This window comes from Mauremys reevesii, linkage group 1, assembly GCF_016161935.1.
Source record: "Mauremys reevesii isolate NIE-2019 linkage group 1, ASM1616193v1, whole genome shotgun sequence".
Taxonomy (NCBI): Eukaryota; Metazoa; Chordata; order Testudines; family Geoemydidae; genus Mauremys; species Mauremys reevesii.
In genome coordinates, this window is record NC_052623.1 from 107,486,739 (window position 1) to 107,495,065 (window position 8,327).

An 8,327-nucleotide genomic window follows, 5' to 3' on the forward strand; every position below is an offset into this window, starting at 1 on the left:
TGGGCTAGAGGACACAGCCTTTATTTACACCAGGGAGTTTTTACTCACTCAATTATTCCCTTTGACTTTAATGGAACTACTCATGTGAGTAACCGATCACCAGAATAAATAGCTGCACAACATAGCCCAGCTGGATCTCTTCTTGGATCACATGCTACTCAGAACAAGAATGGCAGAAACTGACCTCAGATTAGCAGATGTATATGTCCTTTTCCACATTCTGGATGCAACATTTTATGCAGGTTCATAGCCAAGACTAAATATGCTTAACAAAAACAGTAATAAAACCCCCTTCCTTTCAGTTTGTGGCAATATGATGCTATCTGTTATCATCCCGGAACTGTGAAAATAGTTGCGAAAAGTCTGTTTCTAATTTCTAATTAGGATCTGAATTTTGTCCTATGAAGTAACACACAATCCAATCAAAGTCTTGCAGTGGAGCATGCCACCAAAATATCACCACGTCTTTTATCTCACTCTTCTCCCTTTAGTTTTCATTGTTGCTAGAAATTCATGTTTGCATTTTTCTCAGTAATGTGTCATCATGATTCTGGCAACACTATACCCCTCTTTTTTGTTATAGCCAAAAAATATGTGTCTTGAGGCAGCAACCAATTGTTATCAGCCTGTGAAAGTGATCAGAAAACCTGCAGTCACAACACTATGATAATGGGAAGGTTCAAACTATGCAAGCCATTTTAACACAAACCAGCCTCCACTTCGGTGTCCCTAGGAAATTATTAATGGAAAGAGAAAAAAATCTAAACAAATTAAGATACGAGTGCCTTTAGGAAGGAGACTAATTGAAATAGACACCCTGATAAGAGCACAGTACCTAATGAGTCATGTATTAGAGCTGGAGGGGAAAGTTGCATTTCTATCATCATTTTTTTTGATATACTAACTCCTTTCTATTAAACTTGCTAACAAAAACTTACTGGTCAGGAATTGTTTTTTTAGGAAAATGCCTCAGTGACAGGAAGAGACAGGAGGGAGAATAAAGCTTTTAAGCTTTTTTTCTGAGGGGGGGTTGCTATATGAGAGGCCATTATCGGTCTGTCAGGGTGTGCTGCTTTGGCGTCGTCTGTCTATGAAACTGCACAATACATCCTATGTGACACATGTAAGATGATCTCAGGTTAGACCAAGCCCCTTATACCTACCATCAAGGGTGACAGGTAGAGGGAATTTTCAGCTAATTCATGACTTTTTGTATGCAACTGAGGGCGACCACACCATCAGAGCCCCAGCTCAAGTTACCTGAACACTTTTCTCTTATCAACAGTTTTTTAAATTGAAGGGTGCTGAAGAGTATATTTTTAAGGCTCAGTTTTTGCACTGGAGCATAAAAGATAGCATACAAATTATTTTCTGAGGCTCAACAATCACAAATGTCCTTTCCTGCCACATATGTCAAAATAAGATTTGGAAGATTATTCTAAAAGCGGTTAATGAGCTGGCTTTTAAACATTTTTTGTATAATTTTATTTTAGTTATTTACAGTTGTACTAAAAAAGAAAAATATATATACCTACTCATATGAGAGGAAGAGTAGGCCAGTGCTTAAGGCATTAACTTAGGACTTAGGACATATGGGTTCAATTCCCTATCTGCTACAGATTTCCTATATAACTTGGGTAAGTCACTCTCTCTGGTCCAGATATTTAGGCATCATTTTGCTCAGTGTTGCAATGTCTAACAAACATAGGAACCTATTTCAGAAATGGCATTTAGGAGATTAATTTCCATTGATGTTCAATCAGATTTAGGCTTCTAAGTGCATAAGTCACTTCTGAAAATGAGATTTAGGGCCAGATTGGTAGCAGTGCACCTAAATACCTTTAAAAACCCGGTCCTTTGGCCTTTAAGTCAATTAGGCTTTCTGACATTGAGTGGAGTAATTCCCCTCAATATCTTTAAAAATCTGGGCCTCTAGGCCTCAGTTACCCATCTATAAAATGGGGATAATAGCACTTCTCTGTCTCACAGAGGTAAAGACTGAGGCACCACTATGATAGTGGGAACCAGACAAGTACTTTAGATGACTATGCTCTAAGTGCCTTTGATGTAACTTAAAAATAAGCCACAAACAGTACCCCTAATGTGTTCCTACTTTATACTGGAGGGACAGCAGAATTGACCCAAAGAGTGTTGGAGGTTTTGGGCACCTGTGTGATCCTTCCTTCGATACCAAACAAGAAAAAAAAACTTCTAATATTGTTTATGCTCCAAACATAAACAAATTCCTATAAAAAAATCACTGTGAGGTTGAACAAATATGATATAATGACAGACATCTACCAAGTGGTCAAGGCGATGGGCAGGAGAGGGGCCTCTGAGCTGTTATATAGTTCCAAAAGGACAGTATGTCCCTCATCTGTGGTTGGAAGAGGTGTAGGAGGGTTAGGGTGACCAGATGAGATGAAGAAAATATCGGGACACATGGGGGAGGGGAGGGGATCCGCTGGCGGAGCAACAAAAAAAAGCCGAGTGCTGCCAGCAGAGTGAAATATTGGGACAAATTGCATCCCGACCTAAGACTGGTTGGGACATGGGACAACCACCCAAATATCGGGACGGTCTCTAAAGAGAGTGTAGTAGAAAGAAAGAAAGAGCCGAAAGTATGGGCCTGATGCTAGGCCTGAGGCCTGAACCAAAATCAGCAAAAGTTATGCTATGAGCAACAGTCAGGCCCTGTTAAAAGCAGCTGCTTGCCTGCAAGCCAGTGTCTGGTACACAAACTCGGCACCGGTATTGCTAGCATTGCTAAAACACACTGAATATGTAAACACATTGCAGCAGGCCAGCACAAGAACACCCCAACCAAGCACACAATAAAATGGTTTGACAAAAGTGATGAATAGTGATATTTTGCCTGAAATATCAGGAGTCAAAGTACGGGAAGAGGTAACAAACATGCCATGAAACGTGTATGGTGACACGTAAGCTGTTTATTCTAGATTGTTTGTCTCAGTCTATAAATGTTGGAATATCTCGCCTTAACCCTTCATCCAGCCAAGGGGGCAGTGGAAAGTCCCACCACTGACTGAGCTGCATCCATTGTCATGGGCATACATATCTCAGTATCCTCGTAAAGTCTGCCAAATGCTATTACCGTGCTTCGTTGACAATAAATCTGGCTGGGAGCCTTCACTACTAAACCAAGTCTTGTGGTCGTTGGGCATTTTGATTGAGGTCTGCTGTGCCAACTATCTGCGCAGAGCTGGGACAGCACACAAAGAACACACACATACAGCCGAACATCTGACAACATCTGACGACAGAGTGAAAGATGGGCCTTGATGTTGGTCATGTAATCAGGAAAATAGATCTTCAAAAATACAAATGTGTACGTAGAGTGAGAAGACTTCAAACAGTTCTTCCCACTTCTAAAGATGTCACAAGTCTTAGCAATTTTGCTCATTTTAAATATAGGAGATATCTGTAAAAAACATCATGCAACAAGCCCAGCAACCTCCAAGTTAGATTGTATGTAAAGATAAAATCTATTAAGTCTAACATGATTGTTCAGAGACATGCAAACAGTATTCTTCATGTTTAAGGATCAGGAGTTGAAACTCATGTAATGATTGTACTCAAATCTGTAATGTTTCTGGATGAGTGGTTGTTCTGGAAGTGTTTTCATTTTAATAGATTGTCTCTTCATTCCCATGAAATACAGATTTCCTTTCATAATGTATTTCTAGATTTCATCCAAGAAAGCTTCAAACTGGTAACTTCCTCAGGAAAAAAAAATGAAAATAATAATACTTTTTCCAATATTCTGTGGGAAAACATTTCTCTTAAAAGCAGAATTGCTAGTCAAGTGAATAGTTTATGAAATCTAAAGTTAAAGTGAAGAGAAATACAAATTAATTACCTACATGTGGAATTAATAAAAACAAAAAACAAAAAAAAACCAGAAAAGACACTCAGGAAAAACAATAATAGGAAAATATTGAAAGCCAAAGTCTTAGTTCATGCATCTAAACCTCAGACCAATATCAGTGAAACATGGGAAAGTGGCAGTTAAGGGAAGCCTGAAAATCTATGCTCCATTTACATTATCTCTGGCAGAGACCATTATGGGTAAATTAAATGTAAATAGAAAGAGGTTTGTTTGTTTCTTTGTAATAAATTGAAGGCTTATATTTCTCATGAATTCAGAGAAATGAATTTCAAAAATTGTTCTAGAAAGATATCCTTGGAAAATAATAGAATTAACCGCTCCTAACTAACCATTAGGTATGGATGGAGCCTGTGAAAACGATACCCTTTTTGTCTCCACTGTGAAATTATAGACCTCAGGTTATATGAATGATATCTTTTATTAAAACGGGATCTAGGAGTATTAAGTAACATATGAGATGCCTAAAGATTGTTAAGTCATTGACTGCACCTTTTGAGAAGATTCTGCTGCATTTCACTTTAAGCTAATCCTTTACTTTAATGTCACCTGTACTTCATTACTTAGAGCCAAGTCTAGGGACACCATGATTGCAAAGGATTTCTGTATGGTCACATTATGAACCTATTTTTCTGGGTTTTATATACCTTAACAGCCATTTTAAATCACATTTGCCAGAAACTTAGAGTATGTTTGTACAGAGCCTAACACAAGGGGGTCCTGTTCCTTGACTGGGGGTCTAGGAGGTACAGTAATATAAATAATAATATGTGGCTACATATATACACACACAAATATATACTAAACCTGCTGTGGACCAAGCCAGATAGGACAGATAGATATAGATGAGATAAAGTATCCCATTAACTTCAGTGGGCTTTTAATCATGCCCATATATGGTACAATCTTGTTCATATAGACAATAGTAAAATAATTAAAATAACAATAATGGACTGACTTAAAACTAAAACAATTGTTACATTAGGAGCTGAATTTCTAAAGAATCGTGCACATAGCAGAGTGCACATATCTTGGACTTTCAGAAGATGACTTTTTTCCCTCCAAAGATTTATGTGCATGCCTATGCAGATAATTAGGCCAGCTCTGTGCATAGCCAAACTCTGGGCATACACACAGAGATTTTGGCTTCACACACTGCAGCGGGATTTACAAAAGGAGTTTTTGTGTGTCATTCACCTAGAATGCCCATGAGACAGCTACACCTCAAAGTGACAGCCCATTACATCTTTTTGCATCTACATGTAAGTAACACAGGAACATTATATATCACACCACTGGGGCTGAAGTGGAAAAACAGACAGGAGAACATTCTTATGCTAGGCATCACCAGATGGCACTGCTGCTCATAGTCTTTTAAGTCTTAGTGTGCAAGCACGTTTTTAGTCTTATATTGTTAGGTTTTGGTTATATAAAGTTCTGGAGAAAGGGAACTGTGCTACAGTCAAGAGAGTTTGTTCTTTGTCTTGGACTTAGATTCAAGACAGTTCTTGAGGCAGAGTTGGTCCTTGGAAACTCGGTATTGGGCTGAGACTCCTGGAAGGGATGATTGCCTGCATTTCTGAGTCAGGACTAGTATATGTGTAAGTAAAGACTTTGTGTCATGGATTTCTCTTCTACTGGGTAGCCAACTTGCAGGCTTGGACATCTACTATCACATGGCAGAGGGACTATGCCAGTGTCAGGAATGGGTCTACATCTCATCTCTGGGTAATCTCAAGTCCCCACTTCAATGACTATTTAATTATTTATATAAAGTGAAATAACTTAAATAGAAATGTTTGAAAGAGACTTGCCCCAGAATTTCCAATAGCCCAGTGGCTCAGGCACTCTCATGCAACAGGAGATCCAAAGCTCCAATCAAGTAGAAGGGGACTTGAACTGGGACTCCTACATCCCTAGAGAATAGTCTAATTACTGTCCTAAAGATAAGGGTGGCCTCCTCTGCATGCGAATAGCATAGAAGTCCAAAAACATTTTTTGACCAAAACTGTTTGGGAAATTCATGGTAAATTCACAAATAGTTTTGGACTGACTGAAACTGCATTTTTTATTATTATTATTGTTTTGGTGAATGAAATAGTCTCCAAAATTTTTTCACAGGTTTGCAACTGAGGCATGATTATGAAAGAAAACTGTATTTTGTATTGGGTTAGAATTTATGGCTCATTTTAAAGATTTCCAAGCACATTTTAAATTAGTATCTTGTGTGAGGGTTGTTCCAGCAAGTGGAATACTTTTTCTGAGTACAGTTATGACCCCGTTGTCAGAGAATGAAGGTACCAAAGCTCAGGAACCCAGAATCCTGCTGTCATAGGTTTATTCCCCACTTTGAACTTTAGCGTTTACAAGATGGGGACCTGCATGGACTCCTCTAAACTAAAATCCTAGTTTAGATCTGGTCAGGTGTTCCTCAGGTTACTGAGCTTGTTAACCCTTTACAGGTAAAAGAGACTTTAACCCTTTAACCCATCTGTTTATGACACGCCCCCCAAATCTCAGACAGTGGGGGAACCACACTGGCGGTGATTTCCTCCTAGAACTTTAAAATAAACAGATTAATAAAACACATGCACTATTACATATACTACTAAGTATGTAAACAACAAGATATTTGACATTCAAGAACACTTTTTAACCATTTGACCGGACATACTTGGCAACGTCCTTGCCCATCCTCTCCCAGTGGAAGGACTTCCCCAACCTGTCCTTGGTTCTGTTCACCCCAGAATGACCACTGGGATGTCATGGCCCAAGCTTAAGAGCTTGTCCTGGTACTTAGTTGGAACTACCAATTGTTTTTGAGGATGCTGGCCTTTCTGGTGTCCACCAGAAAGTATCTTCTTATATAAAAGTCCTTGTTCTACAATAAACTGGGATTGATTAGAAGAGCTGAGAGGCAGTGGGTTGCTCCGTGCCGCCGCCCAAGCTTTCTTAAGGCTGTCATCGGCTTCCTGCTCAGTCTGGAACTGTTCCCTTGAGGCTGGAGACACCAGTTCCTCCGTAGACTGTGGACTTGGGCTGGGTCCCTCTGGAAGCGATGTAGGTGATGAGGTTGTTTCCGTTGACTGTGAACCGCTCTCCGCTGGTGCACAAGGTGATATTTCAGGCTCTGGCTGAGCCTCTTGGGTAGGGCTGTCTGCTGCTTCTGGCAGTTCAGGCCCGCTGGCGCCCTCTGGCGATGAGATTGGTGACGGGTTTGCAAGCGCTGGCGTCAGTGCTGGCAATGGTTCTGCCGCTGGTTGCTCTTCCAGTTCCGGTTCTGGGACTGAATGTACTATGGCTGCTGTAGTTGTTGGCATGAGATCCGGTTCCACCACCTTTGTCTGGGTCTCTGGTAACACAGACGGGGCCCTGGTGGATGGCTCAGGAACAGGGATGGGAGTGGAAGCTTGTTTGGCCTGACTGCAGGTGACCACTCCCTGCCTCTTGGCCAGCTCCACATGGTTGGCCAAGTCTTCCCCCAGTAGCATGGGGATGGAATAATTGTCATAGACAGCAAAAGTCCACTTTCCTGACCAGTCCTTGTACTGGTCTTCAGGGATGCTGTACCCATGGCAGGTTCATTCAAAATTTTCCAAAAAGGTCTCAGTGTCCTCACCTGCCATGTAGGTGGGAAATTTCTTGGGATGGGGAACAGTGCCTGGAGAAGGATTGTTAGGGTTGGCTGGAACATGTGGGTTAGCTCTTGCTAATCCCAGGGCCTGCTGGTGGGCCTCCCTCTGGAGCTCCAACACCCTCCTGTGGTCAGCCTCTTGCTTCTCCAGCTCTCTCTTGTGGGCAGCTTCCTCCCTGGCCATTTCTGCCTTAATTAGTTCTATTTGCATCCTAGCAAATTCCAGTTTGTCAACTGTGTCACTGCCACTCATGTTTGTGCCTTCTGGTGCTGGCCACACCCCTCTGCAGTCAGTGAACTGTGTTGCTTGGTTCACAAATTCCTACCCTTTCTATTCACGACTGAATAAAAAGAAACAAAACTTTTCATTTGCAAATGGTGTTAGCTGATTGTTGCTGTCTCCCAAGAAACTAGAAAATCTGGTTTGTCCTGTTTCTAGCAACTTGCTAAGTACCTCACAGTAGGGGCCCTTCTAACAAAGCCTGTTAGAAAAACCTTACACCTCTTCCCTAGCTATTTTTTCAAGCAGCCAGAAAGAAAAAGAAAAAAAAGAAAAGAAGAAGAAGAAGAAAAAAAGTCTTTTTCTAACAAAGCCTGTCAGAAAACCCATTACCTCCAACTTAGCCTAGCTGGAAAACTCCTTCTAACAATACCTTGTTAGAAGCTGAATACTTCTCCCCCCCCCCCTTCTCAGGCAGCCTCCCTGCTCTAGAAGGAAAGAATAGCTCTCAATGGCTCCTGGTTCTTAATACCATCCCACCACTGCCTACCATATCATAGGTTTAT